Source organism: Cryptotermes secundus, unplaced genomic scaffold, assembly GCF_002891405.2.
Source record: "Cryptotermes secundus unplaced genomic scaffold, Csec_1.0 scaffold655, whole genome shotgun sequence".
Taxonomy (NCBI): domain Eukaryota; kingdom Metazoa; phylum Arthropoda; class Insecta; order Blattodea; family Kalotermitidae; genus Cryptotermes; species Cryptotermes secundus.
In genome coordinates this window covers 968245-988675 of record NW_019726234.1, presented here as the reverse complement: position 1 = coordinate 988675, position 20431 = coordinate 968245, and the positions used below count along the sequence as shown (strand labels likewise).

General features: G+C 38.6%; 1 protein-coding gene and 1 long non-coding RNA gene across 4 annotated transcripts in view; one reads left to right on the top strand and one right to left on the bottom strand.

The window, feature by feature from the left end:
• The window catches only part of LOC111864053, a 206899-nt gene extending 199186 nt beyond the window's left edge, over window positions 1-7713 (top strand). The window contains exon 3 of the long non-coding RNA XR_002842729.2: window positions 7063-7713. This is a non-coding gene — a long non-coding RNA (uncharacterized LOC111864053). The remainder of the gene's footprint in view (window positions 1-7062) is intronic.
• Window positions 1-20431, bottom strand: part of LOC111864052 — a 102168-nt gene that overhangs the window by 60920 nt on the left and 20817 nt on the right. The window lies entirely within an intron of this gene.

Genomic DNA, 20431 nt, shown 5'->3' with positions numbered 1-20431 from the left:
AGGCTGACAATTTCATCGCAACCTGTGAGCCTATTGTCTAGAAAATGTGGGAACGTCGACGTCTCAAAATCCTATGGGCCTTCACAACCTGTTACAGGGGTACATTTGCCTTTACACAAGAAGAACAACAATGAACGAAATGCGCTTACGTGTTTGCTAGGGATAGCAAAATAGTAGAGATAGTATAGACGGTAGAAATTCAGTTTTGAAGGTGGGAGAAAACAATTTGCAGTTTCCACACTTACTAACTAACTCTCTCGGTGGAGCTGAGCTCTTATTTAGAAACCGCTAGTTGTGCAGCTACCCAAGAATTTCCCAAAATTTTATGTAACCAGGAGGTTATTTACCGTGTACACGAGAGTTCTCCGCTGGTTCCTATCCGAAGCCAGATCAATCCAGTCCATACCACCCCAGCCTATCTCCCTTCCACACTGCACACCGGAACTACAATCCAATAGCCAAGAGTCTTATGTTGTGTTCATAGACAGGGATACACTTCATCTTCTCCGCCATAGTGAGATAGCTCATGCTACATAGTTTCGGTTGGGAATTCAATGTTTCTGTTGAAGTTGGTTCAAATGTCAAGTAACATATCTGACTTTTATTCGTCATATTCATTTCCAATCTTGGCCAGGTAAGCGGTTCTCATGAGCGATTAGGCTGTCTTGAGTCGTTTTCTAAGGTCATTCGATCATACATATGACCAGTTCTTTCGAGTAAGCCACAATCGCTTAACTCGAATTCCTCTCAGAATCCATACCTTCATCTCACTCGTCGCTACATGACTTACGCACGTCGTATTTCTAAGGAATATTAGCTATGTCCGGTCGTCGATTTTTAAATGTCAAATAATACAATATATTAATTAGGTCTATGATCCTAAGTTCCTATTCTTAGAGTCTGAACCAGTAACGAGATTTAACTCTTTGAAGTACAGTGATAAGTGTGTGTGTGTATATATATATATATATGTTGTCGCGTGTTGCCTTTGTAACGCGACAGATAAATTCACGCGGGTTTCGGATTTGGCTACTATGTTTATTGGACGCTCACTTTTACACTTACAAGTAAAATTATTCACAATCACAATTATTGCCAAACTGAAGACTGACTACTATTCTAAGGTCAAATGCAAACTGAACTCGTCTGTTATCACAGTTGGACTCTTCTAACTTCCATGAGGACTCAATAGGGAATCCCATCTCGAAGGGTTCATTCCGCTCGCTGCTATCGAAACGTTGTTTCAACGATTCGTGTATAACGGTGGAAACAACTCTTAGGAATTGCTAGCGATCTGCTTCCTAGATGCTGTCGTGGGAACGTTGGTCGTTGCCTAGCGAATGAACTCTGACCTCAACCATTCCTTCCGGCTTTCTGGTGGCACGGCATAATACATACATATATATATATGTGTGATGTATTTAATATGTATGTATATAACTTACTGTAATATTCATTAGTTTAGAACTATACCAATAGAGTAGATATAACATATACGTATTATTATTATTATACGAACATCGACACAAAAGTTCGTAATAACCGAACCAATATTAATGCACTAAGATTAACTACAGAATAAAATGTACGAGTATAAGAAAAAGAAACCGAGGTATTAAGTGTTTTATATTTGTGTGAGTTTGTCAGATCTTGTGCATTGTGGATATTTTTGGTGAATAGCATTGATTTATTTAGGGACTGCAAATTAACACATCTCCGTTAGGGAATTCTAAGTCCCTATGTATGTATCGTTAGACAGAAAACATGAAGTTAGACTATACTGGGAAGGCCTATTCATTAAAGGGACTGCAATATGAAAATGAGTCTTAAAAGATATAGGGAAGGGGGACCGTGGACTGAATTCTCGTAGTTCAGGGGATAGGTTTTTGGAGGCCATTTTGATAGCGTTAATATATTTATTGACTAATCGACTGCTAACTCTCAAGAAGGACTCTCCTTCAATGGAGAGGTAGTTAATGTATTAGTTAATTAAGCAGTTAAAGGTTTCTAATATCTTTCAACTAAATCTCATTAGCTTATTTCTTTAAACAGAAATAAATAACTCCATAAGCCTCCTTCTAATCTGCTAATCTGCTCTCAGGAATCCGCCATTTTTCTGTGTTTATGAAATGAAGCAGGAAATATTGCCTCAGGTCTCATTATGACGCTCTCTTAAGAGTTGTGAGGGTCTCCCTCTCTCTTCTTCCTTTGATGACGTAAGTTTCAGGGCTCACTGGACGCGATCTATATCATTAGATTAACCCCGCACAGAATTATGGCCAGCAGAACAGACGTCCTTTGGCAAAGAGGAGAGCAATGATAATAATAACACAATGACTGAGCGATACTTGGCTCACCATGTCGAGACGTTCGTGTTCCACTCCACAAACTGATAACGTCAGTTCCGGTTCCTTTTCAAATTTCCACAGAAATGCAGCGAAAACCCGAGGACGCCTTCTTCACATTTTTTTTTATTTTGAAATAATTTTACAATCTACTCAATATACATAAATGGAGTGATTAGTAAAAGGGATGGGTGTGTGTAATATTGAAGCAGATATCATCCTCCGATGATTCTCTGGTGCTTATCTAATGAGATCCTCTGGCCACATTCTATTTAGTCGTCTTTCTATTGCTGGTTGGTTGTAGAGGTTTCTTATTAGTTGGTTGTTGCTTTGAGTGGTCCGGTTTTTGTGTTTCTCCGGGAAAATTCTCATGACTTCTGTTACGTATGGTATGTGGCTCCAGATTTCCGGTTTTTGTAATGTTTGTAATCCAAACTTAAAAATAAAAATTAATTAAATTTCATACCTGTATATCTACATGTAGTGAACGGAGAAGTGCATGGAGGTAGGCCTAGGTCCACTGGGGCTGTAGTGCCAAGGAAATAAAAATCTACATGTAGATAACACCTATGAACAGTAACAGAAGGAAAACATAACAACCTGCTTGTGTTTTGAATTTGCATGTTAAGAACTTCGTGTTTTCTTTTATCTTGTATGCGGAAATAACACAAAATATTATATGTAAATATATAATTAATCGAATTAAATAATATTTGAAGAATGAAAACACATGTTGTCCGCCCGTCCATCTTCGTTGTATACCAAATTTGCAAATGTTTTAAGCTACGAGACATGTGGTTGTGCCATGGTACTGTATTAAAAACTATTTTCGTTATTATTCTGATGTGGTACCAACAAAGACTCTTTTCGTCTCTATTCGTTAGATCTGGAGTTAAGAAAGTAGATAGATACACGTATATCACAGCAAATACGAAAATAATGTGAAAAGGGATCTTGGGAAACAAGATGTGAATATACGGATGCATTTACCTATTTCAAGACAGGGTTCAATTAATTGTTTTTATGAAGATGATAATGGACCTCCAGCTTTCTTAAAGGCAGGGAACTTCTTGGCTTACGGACTAATTATTGCCCTTCATCTAGATGGTCATTGTTAATACGAGTGAAATAATTAGTTCATACGTCCGCCTAGATTCTGCGACTAATATTAAGGATATTTCCGCCACGATCTTGCAGCTAATGTTGAAGACTACTTCCGCCACGATCCTGCAACTAGTGTCGGAAGCTACCTCCGCCACGATCCTGTAGCTAGTGTTGAAGTCTACTTCCGTCACGATCCTGCAGCTAGTGTCGGAAGCTACCTCCGCCACGATCCTGTAGCTAGTGTTGAAGTCTACTTCCGTCACGATCCTGCAACTAATTTTGAAATCTTCTTCCGCCACGATCCTACAGCTATGGTTGAAGTCTATTTCAGCTCTATCCTGCTGCTACTTTTGAAGGCTACTTCCGCCAGTGATTCCTCTTTATTCAGAACGATGCGTCACAGCTGCAACGTTCCATTTTAGTTTTTGACTCCGTGCCGAGGCTGTATATTTCTTACGGGTCTCAGCCATGAGCCATGGTTTCACATCCGGAACTGTAATGGTCTGCCTAGACGAACCATAACAGTGTCCGGTACTCGCGGCCATGACACAATATGTGATAGATGAAAATAAATCTAAATTCAGTCTTAATGAAAAATTAAATATAATTTATATCGAAATCCCACACCAATGAAGATATTCAGAATATATAGATCAGCATCTTTTTATGTAATTAAAAGCGTGGTTTATTTAATTCGATATGTTATAATCTGCACGATAATGCTAATATATATTTATATGGAATATTTTTCGTCGCAAATTCTGACTTATATTCGGGATGTGCTCGTTTCGAATTTTGGAGAGAACGCCGGCTATTCTGGCCAAGGTTATTCACAATTTCCCTTAATGCTTCCAGGCAATTGCCGGGGCAGTACTCGAAGTAAGGCCATGAAGGTTTCCTTCCACATCCTTTCCAATTCGTCATTCATTGATTATCCTACCATATGGCGCTATTTAGCTATGTATTGACAGCGTCGTTAAATAAGCCATAAAATGAAATAAAGTTTCTTCACCGCGTTCACCGATTAAGCTTGTTCTAGCTCCAGTGACTAAAGTGTTCCTTCGTAACTTTTTGGTGCAAAGCCTCTGGCAACTCACGCCATTCGACTTGTGTTGGTAGTTCAGCTTCGGGATTCTATTAGATATATATTCTGTAGTCTTGTTATCGCCCCAAAGTATACAGGGTGATACACGAGGATTTACCGCCACTTATGGAGCTCATTCCTGAAAACATATTGAGCAAAAAGTGTCATATAAACCTGGGTCCTATACTCAATATTTACAGAGTTACGTTCGTAACTGGAAACGCACTACTGTGAACTGATCGCCAGACCTTTCCCCGTTAGATTATTGCATTTGGGGAAGGATGAAGGACAAGTTTACCAAAGGAAGGCACAAACACGTGAGGACTACTTGCTCGCATCATGCACGCTGCTACGGAAATCAGAGGTAACAGTGTCCACCTACGTAGAGCAACGTGAGCGGTTCACAAACGTGTGGACAAGTGTATTGAAGCGGAGGGCGGCATTTTTGAAAACTTGTTGTAATCTCTGTAAGACTTTGCAGAATTGAACTACAGAAAATCAAGTTATAGAATTTAATTTGTTTTGTGGCAATAAATGCATTAAAATAATGTAATTTTGAATTTAAAATTAAAATTAGATATTTTCAAATTACGAACGCAACTCTATAAATATTGAGTATAGGACCCAGGTTTATATGACACTTTTGCTCACAATGTCTTCAGAAATGAGCTCCATAAGTGGCAGTAACTCTTCGTGAATCACCCTGTATAAGTCTTCACATACTCAATTTAAACTGCTATAGGCAAACCTTTGCAAATTTGCATGCACATACAGAGTGATCCTCGATATTTGTAGGGGTTTCTGTGGACTATAAAAGGAAATACAGACAATAATTTAGAATTACACTGTAATTAATCGCAATTAACTGCGTGCACTGTGTTACAATAATACATCACTCGCTGTACTTGGAAACCTTATATAACCCATTTTGTATCATTTAATATTATTTATACGTTTTGCCACTAAAGGCACCCTCTACCTGCTTTTAAATGTCATCTTACTCTTCTATAAATAGTGGAACTACCTAGGGGTGCTGATAAGTCTTTGGCTTTTTCTATTTCGCCCCTTTTATAATAATAATACTTTTATCATATCAGATTGCTATCAGAAAAAATTGCTATGCGAGGGGGTGCTGATAAGTCTTTGGCTTCATAAAGAAAACAGCACTCTACGGGATTGAANTATTATTATTATTATTATTATTATGGGAGGGGTGGGTTTCCCCATGCACCGCGACCAGTGGTCTATTGTACGTCCCCTCTGTGATATTCTACCAGTCTCTATACATTACCGATACTGGTGCGTGCCATCAGTCCCGACTCAGCCAGCGAGTTCGGCCTCTACTGGCTCAGCGGTATCTCTCGATGCTTCCCCCATCTATCAGAGGCGTTAGAGACTACTGTTGGGCGGGAAATGTACGATCAATTTGGCTCAGTGGTCCCCTTGGGACATGAGGTTCTTTTACGTGCCGTAAAGCTACGACACGGGACCCACGGCTTAAAGTCCCTCCCGGAGGACTTGTTCCCTGAATTTTTCCGCCCTTAAAAATTCCACGACCTCCGCCGGGTTTGAACCCGCGTACCTACCGTAGCATATAACAGCAAAACATTCGTATAATATTTCATGAAAACGCTGCAAACTTTCAAAAACTAAAGTGAGAACACATCTGTAGTCGGTACAGTACTCTCATAAGTCTACTTACTTTCCTTGTACATAAAAGAAAGACAGGCCAAGAAATAGTGGTACTATACGACAATGACTGTCATTTCATTCTACAAATACAGCAATTATATCTGAAGAAAAGTGGGCGAAATATCCAGAGGGGATAGAATTTGATACAATCCCTAAATCTGATTGGATTATACTATAACGGAGGGAGGAGACACATATAAAAAGAAAGAAATAAATGCAAGTAGATTGAAGAGAGAAAATCAAATAAATAGAATCGAAACTTATTGAAATTGTTCTCTAAACCGTGAAGATGTTCATGTCGCGACATAGAGTTTCACCCTAGATAATTATGATGAATCTTTATGCATGATGTCTCTGTTGCGTGATCCAACTAATCAATTGTCATGTTCCGTCCAAAGCAACACACAGAATGTATAACATTAAATTTATTTTATTAAAATCACAACATATTTCATCATCAGGTGAATACAAATACTTAATGAGTGCTCTATTGAATTTCAATAGCTTTACCTCTCATGTGGGCACATATTTACAATGATTTCTCTTGCATGACAGTATTAACACTCAGCAAGAAGTGGAATATGGTGTCATACCCTTGTAGCTCCAGGTTCCATTACCCTAGTTCATTCCAGGTTTGCTCAATTTTACTTAATCCACCCACCAACTTCGTTCTATATGTAGATTTTACCCATGTACTCACTGATGATGACCAAAAAAATGGTCGAAACATGTTGTGATTTTAATAAAACTAATTGAATGTTATACATTTTCTGTGTTGCGTTAGACGGAATATGATAATTGATTAATTATGATGAATATCTCTCGCTAAATTTTCAGATCTCCCCTCTTTGTCACCTTGGAAAGTGGGCCAGTCTCTACCTGAGAGTGTGATGTGGTGCACAGAAGCTCTTAATGAATCAGCATGTGCCTGGATCCGCTTAGTGTCAACGTATACACGTATCAATATGTCGTCAAGATGGCCGTACAAGCATGGCCTGCAAATGGCGACAGATTCCTGAACGTCACAACGAGAAACAGCGACGTCCTGTTTATAAAATATAATCTGTCATTATGGTGCTGTGGCGTCTTTATTTAGAGCAAATACCCCAATATTCGTTACTGCTTACTTGACAGAGCCTAAGTCTGAAATGTTTGCTTCCAGTCGCGTTGATGGCATTTGAAAATATAACTGCCTTTCTAGTTTAAAAATACTTTGTAAATAGACCAATTATAATAATTTATATGTTTCTCAAGAAGAACCTTGTTCCGTGGATATAATGAAGTTGCAGTAAGTGTCACTTTACATAGGGATCTAAATTGACTTATGTATATATTTTCCTTCCGTAGAACACGTCGTTAAAAATAAAGTATCAGGTATTTATTATATGAGAATTTCCACATTTAAATTTTCTTCAATATAATTGATTTTAATGGCCATATTACTTAAGAGCCCAGTACATTTACGGAAGTAGCTCACCGAGCAGGATATTCACACAGGAGAAAGCTGGTTTGTATAACAGATGTGTGGATCCATAACATGCAAATATTATACGTTTTGGAATTGTTTGTACAAGNGCTGTGGCGTCTTTATTTAGAGCAAATACCCCAATATTCGTTACTGCTTACTTGACAGAGCCTAAGTCTGAAATGTTTGCTTCCAGTCGCGTTGATGGCATTTGAAAATATAACTGCCTTTCTAGTTTAAAAATACTTTGTAAATAGACCAATTATAATAATTTATATGTTTCTCAAGAAGAACCTTGTTCCGTGGATATAATGAAGTTGCAGTAAGTGTCACTTTACATAGGGATCTAAATTGACTTATGTATATATTTTCCTTCCGTAGAACACGTCGTTAAAAATAAAGTATCAGGTATTTATTATATGAGAATTTCCACATTTAAATTTTCTTCAATATAATTGATTTTAATGGCCATATTACTTAAGAGCCCAGTACATTTACGGAAGTAGCTCACCGAGCAGGATATTCACACAGGAGAAAGCTGGTTTGTATAACAGATGTGTGGATCCATAACATGCAAATATTATACATTTTGGAATTTTTTGTAAGAAGTTCACTTATTTAGAGAAAATGGCTAATATAATCACAATAGTGTGCTCCCTAAAAAGCGTTGTCCAAAGCCCTGAAATTTTCAAATCATCTAGTTGAGGCCTGTTCGATTTTCTGTAAATGGTTACGTAGCTTGTGTGAACAGCAAAATGGGACATGAGTAAGAAAGAAGCATCTCCAATTCCACCCCTAGGTAACATCCCTGATTTTATTTTTAGATCGTCACAATTTTCAACAGAATCTGAGTTTATATTACTTATGTAGTGCACTAGTTTGTGTGGATACAAAGGTTATAGAGGTGAGACAATTTGAAAGATTTCGGACATCGAAAACAAAAGGACACGAAAGAATTTATGTGGCCTAAATAAAAGAAAACCTGCATGTAAAATAATAATATTCAGTTCGAAGAATTTGACATTTCTAGGGCTCTTAATTTCATAATTATCTCACATACTAAGGACAACAAAAATCGGCCGCACCATAGCTCAAGCGGTTACTCGCTGGTTTCCCACCGCGGCGGCCCGGGTTCGATCCCGGGTCTGGTCAAGTGGGATTTGTGGTGGACAAAGTGGAGCTTGGGCGGGTTTTCTCCGAGTACTTCGGTTTCCCCTGCCAATCTTCATTCCACGAAATTCTCCATCATCATAATCACCCGGGGCAGGTACAATAGGCCAATCAGTGGCCGCCGTGCCGAGTGGACCACCCCCCACTAAGCGAATTAAAAAAAAAAGGCAATAATGATGAATCCTAGCCAATCGGCTCCCGTAGTGTCTCGAAGTTGCCTTTCCCTTTATCAATTACAGATAAACAGCAAATATTCAAGGCTTACTGAAATTATGATGTGAATAATATTCACTATTGGTATGCGTCTGTGTGTGGCCCAAATGCTTGGCAACAATTCCTCCACAATGCAAACGCTACAGTTCACTACAAAACGTAAAAGCATTTGCAACACAAATATGCTTTGTCTGTCTGCAAGATTCTTAGCGAGCCACTTAACACATGTACTAACAGTAAAACAAGAAATACTCCCTCTCAGAAAATTATCGTCTCTAGCAATTACGAGTGAAAATGATTTATTGTTATGGCCAGCGAAAATGAGAGCATGTATTCAGATGTAGCCTGTTCGCCGCCAAAGTGACATCATCATTGTGAGTGAGGAAGAAGCATTGCTGTTGGCTGAACTATTTCAACCAACGCCCCTTGCGGTGTTTGTTGACACTGCGGAAGTGGAAGCACGCGGCGAATGTTTGATGAAATTCAAGTAGTCCGCACGTTAGGTATGTGAATATACAGAGTGGAACAGAGCGTCAGTTCAGTGGTTGGTAAAATTTACGCTCAAATACATTAGAAATTTCTGTATTACTTACAGAATTTACCAAAATATTCTCGAAGTGAGATACTTCATGTTGAATGCCGAAATTAACAACGCTTTGATATGTTGTACAAATTGATTGGCAGGGTTAAAGCTGAACAATCCCGTTATTATGAGAGAATATTTTAACTTAAGACACTTTTGAACCACTCTGTATATTGGTACGCATGGACGTGCTCAAATGCCAGCCCTGAATTACATTTTTGTTAAAAATTCAGTATATACGAGTTACGAACAGAATGCCAGGATTTTTCATAGAGGTGGAATATAATCGATACACACACGATTATGGAACCTGTCAGATGACCTGTGCATGTAGAAAGGACCCCCACCAACTTCATTCTTGTGTGTATTTTACTTTTAAATATAAAAGTAAGGTAAATTTTCCCCTGTGCTTAACTAACTAAGCACTACGCCATTAAGGCTTATGGGGGAATGGATGTCTAGATCCACATTTTCTTGACCTCGGCACTTGTTGGAGGTTAGTGGTGAACTTCACGCCCCGGCCGCTTTATCTCCTGGGAAAGAGCCCCCGGTACCCACTGGATAAGAGGTTGGGTGGACCCCAGTGCCGGTCTGGAAAACATGGACAAGTGAAAATTCATTTTGGGGGACGGGGTAGCGTAGTTGGTTGAGGCACTATGCTACAAGCCGGATGGTCGCGGGTTCAAGTCCCGATGAGGTGGATTTTTTTTTTCAATTTATCTAGTCCTTCCAGCCGCACTATGGCCCTGGGGTCGACTGGGCCTCTAACAGAAATGAGTACCAAGACTCTTCCTGTGGGGTCAAAGGGGGGCCGGCGTGTAAGGCTGACAAACTTATCGCCATCTGTGAGCCGATTGCCTAGACAAAATGTCTAGAGCAGAATTTAGTGCGTTATTTTAGAAGTTATTGGAAGACAAATATTCCCTAAACATACATATTACTGATAGTGAAATATTAATTAATGGTTCACAAATCGCAAATATATTTAGAAATATACCTTTTCATTTACACGACTTAGGTTAAAAGTTTGTCATCAAGGAAGAATAAAATTAAAGTAAAGCTTTCTAAGAAAAATTGCGTAGCTTCTTAAATTCGGTTACAGATTATGTTACATTTTATATTATAATTCCTGGCAATTAATATGCGACGTTCCGCGTGAAGGTGGCTATGATATAAATAAGGCACACCGACAGAAGACCATATGCGAGACAGCAAACAGAATGCTAATAAATAAGAAAATAGGAAAAGAAGGATAATCGTAAAATATGTTTATTAAACAAACCCTACCTTAATACATTTGGCACCAATAAACTTTCGACAGTGACATATCCTAGGTATTTAAACACTGACTTCCCAATTTGCTGAATCATGTTCGATAACAGATCAGTTCATATGCGACTTGTGGCGGACAAAATGACACTGGGGCAAGTTACCTCCCAATACTTTAGGTTTTCCTTTAAATTCTCATTCCACCAACTGCTCTACATTCATTAATCAACCTGTTATCGGACGCTACACAGTCTTTATACAGACAGCGTCGTTAAATAGCCAACTATGAAAATAAACTTCCGATACCAAGTCGTCGATATAAACTGTTTTAGTGGGTCAACACTGGGAAGAAAAGAATACAGAAGCCACAGTTTTCAAAGTTACTCTAAGTAGGTAACTGTCGCTACCCAGTTATTTAAAACAAATCAATGAATGTTTTGACTGTATAGAACTATCAATAGACCAAATAAGAAAGCATCATTAAATAACGGACGAAAGAAAGCAGAAGCGTAAGAAAGGAGGACGAGAGAATATATGGGAAGTGGAAGACTCTCAGGTACAAGTTCCAGCAGACACGTGGTGAGTGGCAAATGTAAAGATATTGTGATATTTTAACTTCCTACAGTGAAAAGAGATCCAAATTATTAAAGAACAGATTTACAGCTGACAAGACGACATCTTCACTTCGCGTGGTCATCCACAAATTTAGCTATAAGTATGCGCAACATGACTGGGGATATTATGTGGCAAGGTAATGATTTTATTAATGTTTTGATATAATGTGTGACATATTATCCGCCATTTTCAACGTAAGATTTTCGAACTGAATAAATATATTTCACCGATATCTGGTACTTAGTATTCTTATTAAAACTTAGAGCCTAACAGTGCTAATTGAATTATATTATGAATGTTGAACCTAGGTCATCACATGAAGTAAAGTCCTAGCAATGAACACGTTCTGAAAATATTTATATTTAATGGAGAACACCTTATCAGGTTTGTTCATTATAAGGAGGGAGTTTCCTAGCTACGCGGATTGTTTACACAAGGAGAGAACCAAGATATTAAAAAAATGGCATCCAGAAGCTCAAAGAATTGGTACGTCCGTAACTTCCTTAATTTCTTATTACAACCTGAATATTTTATTGGAGTTTCGTATAATTGTGAGCACTACAAAATTAGCTAACCAATTATGTTTCTCACATTTCTAATTGTTCTTCAGCGGCACCTCTTGAATCGACCTACACAGTGCGATGTGCGTATATCTCACTCCCAGAAATAGAAACCCATATTCCTTCCTGCGCTCCAGCCTTCGAAAGTCGCGACTTCTGTAATTTTGGAACTACACGCATACACAGACCTACATACATACAAACATATGCGCCAGTGCGTGTTCATATTCACGCACTTGCATACGTATTCTTACGTCCAGACTTAGAACTGCATACACAAATAAATAGCGTGGTTTAAGGTAAATGTAAAATTGTCCCTAAACACTATGTCATGCAGACATAGAAGAAGTGGATGCATAGACCCATATTTTCTTGACCTCGGCACTAAAAGAATATTCAAACTGGAACGCTTTAAAAACATCAAATTAAAATTTCCATATCTCTACAGAGCAATTTTTCCTTGCACACGGTTTATTAAAACTCATTCCAGTACAGTGAATTTTACTCATTATATAAGCCTATTCTGTATGCTGAGTCGTTGAAGAAACGAAGTACGGAACATATTATGACTCAAGTTTTATAGAACTAATTTCTCTAGTATATAGGCAGTTGGCTATGTAAGTCAGTACCTACCCAAACAACACGCTTAATGCAGTATTCAGTTTAAACCTGCTCCCTCTAACGTGCTTGTAGCCCAAATTAACTGCATGGAGCTGAGTCTTCTTGAGAAGGCAACAGTTGCTCAGCATCTCAGGATATCCCCACCAGTTTGATGCTTGATGCTTGCTTACCGTTTTCACAAGAGAACGTCATTTGCCCCTATCCTGAGCCAAATCATTCTTGTCCATAGCCTCGTCCTGCTTCTCTGACATCTATCTTAATATTATCTTCCCATCTATATTGAGACGTTCGTAATTTTCTCTTTCCTTCAGACTTTTCTACCAAAATCTGTATGCACCCCTATTCTCTTCCATAGGTGTTATATACCCTGAATATCTCATCTTGCTTGACTTGATTATTCGATAATGTTTGTGAAGAAGTGCCGTTTATGAAGCTCCCCAGTATGTAATTTCATTCGTCCTCCTGTCTATGTTCTGCCCTTAATGTCAGAGACCAAGTTTCAAACCCATACAGAACCGCAGGCAAAATTAAATTTTTGCATATTTTAATCTTTATATTTTTAGACAGCGAAAGGAAGAACAAAAGATTTGGAACAGAACTGTAGCGAGCATTTCCAGAATTTCATCTGCTCACAACTTCCTCATTAAACAAATTTTGATTTGTTACTTTTGTTCCCAGATATTTTAGCTTTGTTACATTTTCAAAGGATCTATTAGCTATCTCTGTGTTGCGATTTTGTAACGATTCTGGAGACAGAGAAGACCCTCTAGATACCAAGAGGAAGTGTTCAGTCCTCTCTGAGACAGCGTGTCCATTCTTCTCACCTATCACTCTCCTACTTCTTGCTATATATACTCTTTGGCTCCGATCCACTCTCATTCTCTTGCTTTCTCATCCTAAAGACATTAACCTGGCGTGGAACTCCGCCCTGAATTTATTCTGCTTAAGAACAAACGGTCTCGGCAGATGTTCATTTCGGAAATGTTTAGTTCCTTTAAAAGGCGATACAAATGTTTACCATTTGACTGCAATTATTTGAAGTACGGTTATTAACAGACTCTCACTTACTCTACTGCAAACGAATTAGCTGTAGTCTGTTTTTAGTCTATAGTGGGTTTCTTCTTCAGCAGGAAATGAGGACAAAAATTTTGCAATGTATTCGTAATGCAAAGATGGTAAGGATTGTGTAAGATTTGAGGCTTTCACGGCGGTGACTATGAAGAAAGCAGTCTTCTGGGATTTGGCACCGTGTATATGTGGTGTTAACTGACGTTTCGGAGGAACGTATCGCCTCCATCTTCAGGGTAGTAGAAAAAATATAAGAAATCCGCAAGCGAAGAGACCGTGAGAACCGACCTGTTCATGGTAAGGATTATTTTAATATTTCCCAAAGCGAACTATGAAAGAAGTTTGCGTGTTACCTCAAGTATGCATTATAATATATCCTCAGTTATATTAACAAGTATCAGAACACGTGTGCCCGCGCGGTCTAAAGCATGAACTGTTTTCGCCTGCTCAAACATTGGGGTAGTGGGTTCAAATCCCACTCAAGGCACAGGTATTCGTTTGCGTTTATTCTGTGTTCATGTTGCTCTGTGTAGGTAGCGGGCTTGCGGCGGGCCCATCCCAAGACAAAGGAGTCATACCGACTATCTACATGATTAAGAAATTGTAAAACAGAGGCCAAGGTTCATCTTGAACTGTAGCGCACACAGATTATTGTTATTATTATTATTATCAGATTACGTATTGTCATTGTACCAGCAATTGCAGGATTCTTGAATCCATGTGGTCTATAATTTATATATACTTTTCTTACGAGAAAGAGAACTTAAAACCAATATCGCATTAAGATCTGAAGACTTAAGGTTGAGTAAAATGAAAATCATAATCCCTGCTAATATAATATAAATTCATATATAATGTATAATTTCATTTTTAGTTTAATTAGACGCATACGGTAAAGTGCCGCTGAAGAGGAATTAAAAGTGAATGAAACTTTGACTGACACTTAATCGTGAGAAAGAAGTGCTGTATTTGGGGCTCAAACAAAACCTGGCGAAGGGCTGAAACAATAGGTGAAAGTTAATTTATGTCCTTAAGGATACTGGAACATAAAGCAAACCAAAGTAGAATGAAGTAAATTGATTCGACAGAATGTAATTTGGGCGTGCTTTAAAGAAATCATTCTGTGGGCCGTAGGTACTATTAGACATTTTAACTGAAGAATCAATATTATTTTTCTATATTCACGAATCAATTTAATATAAAATAGAGTATAATCTTCATCAATAACCATAAATCAATTTAAATAATTTTTCAGGCGCTAATGAAATAGATTGGAGCCTGGGTAGTGCGAACCCATGTTATTACGAGCGCCCAGTGATATGTATTGAAACACCACACCACCAAACAAGAAATTGACCCCTACAAAAATTACTAATTAAATCTGATAATTTCACTTTATTTGAGTAAAAATAAATTATTGTGAAATGTGACATTATGTTTGAATGTACCTTCCTCTCTAAGTTGTCATAGATGTAAACCTGTTACTTTGCAGCCACCTGATCACGCCGGTTCCTCACTTGCTGATTTCTTATACCCTCAAGATGGAGGCGATAAGTTCCTCCGACACATCAGCTAACACAATAGCTACGCGGCGCCATATCCCAGAAGACGGCATTCTTCAAGTAGCATCTAGATTAGGGTAGTAAACTGCTGGTTCAAAATCCTGTTTATTTGGCCCAGCCTTTTCCATTTCATCGTCTCTTATCTGCTTAGTAGGTGAACATAATCGGATTTATGAGACAACTATGCGTTATGTCCAACGTTGGTCCGTTGCTTAGCAACTGTATCATGCGTGTTCCTAAGGATGCATGGTGACTGCTGTGTTGTTACTTGGAAATTATTTAATGCACGTATCTATCGTTATGTATGGCATCATGGGTAAGTAACAGAAGGTTCGTTAATGGTAATATCCTACTCTCTCTCTCTCTCTCTCTCTCGATATATTATATATAAGTAAAGTTTTATTAATGTAACATTTGTCATTGTGAAATTTCGGGATAACGTAGCAACAAACTGTCATTCGTTATTTCATGAATGTCAGTTATGCATTAGGTCACGAACGAGGGAACAGTGTTTTGCTTCAGTGAATCATGCCTACACCGCCTCTGTGGTCTAGCGGTCAGAGTTCCTGGCTACAGATCCTGAGGTCCCGGGTTCGATTCCCGGCGCTACCAGATTTTCTGAGAAGTAATGGGCCTGGAACGGGGTCCACTCAGCCTCGTGAGGATAATTGAGGAGTTATTTCAAGGAAATAGCGGCTCATGTCTAGAAAACTGCGATTAACGGCCGTGGGGATCCGTTGCGCTGATCACGCGACACCCTGTCTCCGCTAAAGTTGGCACTAACTTCGCCGACAAGCGGCGGTCGCTCGGTCGGTATTGTTCGCTTCCGAACTACAGGCAAAGGAGTTTTTTTTAATCGTGTCCATGTGAGTATTCATGATGCAATGATGTAGATATGTAAACTGATGTGTACTATAGAAAGGGAATTTTTACGTTTGATAATTTGTGTGTGTTATTCGTGGGAGACTGCGTTAAACGACGGTTTCGACATATTATTCGGTAACATGTAGGAATGGAAAAAATACGAGAGAAAGCAGGAAAAGTTAATTGTACGAAAGCTTTTACAGCAAATGGTGAGATTTCCCGTTGAATCCTGAATGGACGTTGTATTAGTATATTTAATTCCCGAATACGTGACGACGTGACGTGATACTTAATTAATTAAGTACAGGGGCAACTTTATCTTTATAATAATATATAGGTGAAATAGCGGCCGGATTACTGCAGTGTGTATTTTAACAAATACCCGCGCGAAGAAACTGACCTTATTAATAACTGTTTTCCCCTTGCACTAGACGGGATAGGATATTTATAAGATTGTCATAAATAAGCAATTCCATTTCTTCAGTAGGCCTATAGTTTATTTTAAAAGCCCAGGATAAGGAAAGTCAGATAGGTAATAACGAGACAAGCGTGAGTCATCTCATGAATCATCGAAGCTCTAAAGTTAAATCTATACATCGTACGTCACTCGTCACATTGAATCAACCGCTCTCCCTCGAATACATCTACAGATATATTCCTGATGCAAACCATGTATTACTGTTGCTGGAATATATTTAGATTTTATGCGTGTTAAACAATCGCGTTTCTGAAGAAAGCAGTCTTCTGGGATTTGGCACCGTGTATATGTGGTGTTAACCGACGTTTCGGAGGAACGTATCGCCTCCATCTTCAGGGTAGAAGGAAAAAACTATAAGAAATCCGCAAGCGAATCCTTCTACCCTGAAGACGGAGGCGATACGTTCCTCCGAAACGTCGGTTAACACCACATATACTCGGTGCCAAATCCCAGAAGACTGCTTTCTTCATAGTCACCGCCGTGAAAGCCTCAAATCTTACAATCGCGTTTCTGTTGTACCTGACTCATATGTGAACCGTACAATTATATACGAGCAAAACTGTGCTACAGTTACGCTTATCAAGAATAATAGGCAACGTATATCGTCATATACGAACTCGTAAAACAACTTCAAGGCTTTAAAAGCTCAGGAATATCACACACGAGGCATCAATTTGGATGACGAGACTTAAAATTCCTGCGCCAAATAATTAAACTGTAAATAAATTGTAGATGCTACTGGTTTACTCGTAGCATGTAAAATATATTATTGAAACTGTTTTACAACAGATAAAGCGCTCATGTGAGGCTTCAATTAATTATAATCGTGTTTTACATTTTTTGACCGTGCTAACACCATTAAGATTTCTTTCCGAAGGGATGTACTGTATCCTACACACCAAAGGTGTCTAGATTCACATTTATGAATTAAGGACATTTGAGCTGGGAGGCATAAAAAGGAATTCGGAAATTATGTAGGGGCGAATTGTAAAGACTCGCCCATTTTGCTAAAGCAGTCTCGAACCCTATTGAAGTAACAACAAGAATTCTTCCTAGAATAAGTTCAAACCGTGTTTAGTCACACTCATGCACGTACTTCGTCCTTATTCAGTTCTTTTTCTTATCAATATTGCTTCATGGCCACTGAAAGCCGGTAGTTTAATCATACTCGTGCACGTACTTCGTCCTTATTCGGTTCTTATCTTATCAATATTGCTTCATGGCCACTGAAAGCCGGTAGTTTAATCATACTCGTGCACGTACTTCGTCCTTATTCGGTTCTTATCTTATCAATATTGCTTCATGGCCACTGAAACCCGGATAGTTTAATCATACTCTTGAAAGTACTTCGCCCTTATTCGGTTCTTTTCTTATCAATATTGCTTCATGGCCACTGAAAGCCGGTAGTTTAATCAACGAAGGCGCCCATTGCTAGGTTACGGCACTGTAAACACGCGAGAACACATTTAACAGAGCTCCGTTATTATCCATCGACCGGTAAGCAGCACGTGACCACGGTGACTGTTACGCAGGCAACAATAGTGGAGCTTGTCGCCAAGGCGAGCTGATTGGCAGTAAACCGTCAGTCGTAAAGTAACTTTGACTTTGACTTGTTGGGTCAGAGTCCTCCATAAAGCACTGACTAGACCGGAAATGACTTATGCCTGCCCCGCCTGGGAATTAGCGGCAGACACCTACCTCTTAAAATTATAGCGCCTGCAAAACAAGGTTTTTTAGACCACTGGAAATTTACCGCGGTTCACACCGGTCCGTAATTTGCACACGGCTTTCAACCTTTCTTATGTATACGATTATGTAACAAAATTGTGTAGGCAACAAACAGAAGTCATACAAAATCATGAGAATGAATATGTTCACAGCATACGACAAGGCAATGCCAGACATAGAAAATACACAAGGCCTAAACTTGGCGGCGGTCAAGCTTACAACCGTTCAAGCGACTAAGCTGCCGTTGTATTAGAAGATAAGTAAGATAGATATAATCTGCTTTGCAAAGCCTGTACTGACGAAGGATTTTATATAGTGAACAAAGGAATTTTTTCAATAACACTCTATATGTGCAATACGTACAGTTGACAAAGGCAAGAGAGGCATAGTCTTAAGAGACAACCCCAGCCTCTCGTGGGGGAGGATGTTACATACGGACTATGATCCCAAGATTCAAGTGCAAAAAAAAATATCTGGTCTTGAGTCTCAGGAGGCTTGGTGCAAAGACGAACTGACTGTTGGTAAACCGCCAGTCATAAAGTAATTCTGACTCTGATTCTAACTGTTGAGTCAGTCCAGTACCGAATGGTCAGCATTCACGATTGTGTGTCTGCGGGCATTGCGTACTAGCCAGTGATGGACAGACAAGGCAGGAGGCAGATAATGGCCAGGGGTCGCGGCTATGAAGTAGTGAGCTGTGAGCCAGTCGCCGTTCACTAAGGACATGGACACGAAAGCTAAAGAATCTATGATGTTTGAAAGTCGTTACCAAGCAACTACTGGTAAAAACACAGTAGACTGAGAGGTTTTAATGCGTGCTGTAGCGAAATGTGAAGAGTGTGAATTAGCCTTAGCCTATAGTTGCTTCTAGTTGACTCCATAAATCCTGTTACCAATCCAAACCCCGTGTCTAGTCACTACTTAACACGTGACAACATTCTTAAAAGCAGTACAGATACTAATAAGTCTCTCCTATTTTATACGAAAATAAATAAGGAAATTAAACACAGTAAACTGTGTCAATAATGAAACAAATTCGATATGTGCTGATTATAAATTACATTACATAAATTACATAAATTACATTATAAATTACAACTCTTATTCCGTCATCAAAACCAGTATGATGTATGTTCGAAATTCTGACGTTTGAGGAATATCAGGCTAGTAAAATATATGCTCTTGAAAGTTTGTGGGATAATGAAGGATTCCGGTCTATCGTTAATATATTGTATCAGAAAGAAATATCCGATAAGAGTATCGACTGAATATATCGATATATTGCGTAACTTCTTGATAGCATAAAAATTCTATGATTTATTTGGAAATATGAGAAGTCAGGAATTCTGACCAATAGAGGTACTGTGGAGAGGTGTTTTATTTGGTTATTAGGGAGAAATTACAGATTTCTATGTCGATTGCAACAACAGGTTGGAGTATGTAATTTGCAAAGCCGTTCTTGTGAGAAACAGTAAGTAACCGAAATGCGATCGCAAAATGTTTTATAATTCTGATTTTATGATGAAATCTTATGTAGTCAAATGCATTCTGGATGACGGGAACCCATAAATACTCCTTCGAGTTGTGACACCAGTTTTTTGTACTGAAGGGTATCAAATGCCTACCTCGAGAGTGCCAAATTTTTCAGTTAGTTTTGCCAAAGGAACGGAAATTAGTTTTTGCAATGTCAGATTCTATTGAAGAAATCTACAATGTTATTTCTACAACATTATATTAATGTTATTTGAAGAAAATGTAACAGGAAAGCTGTCATTGTTCATTTACCTTTATTTTAAATTGTTATCCTAGACTGTTCTCCGACAGGACGAGTTTCATTTGATTATCATCGTTTGTGCGTCTTTATCGTCTACTGTAATATATTGTAAACTGAATAGATCTATTTTAATTGAACTTAGCAGGAAGATCGTGCAACTTTGCGTCACACAAATAACACATTTCATTTCTAACTTTATACTTTCACTAACAAGGTGTCCAATCGAATATGTTATG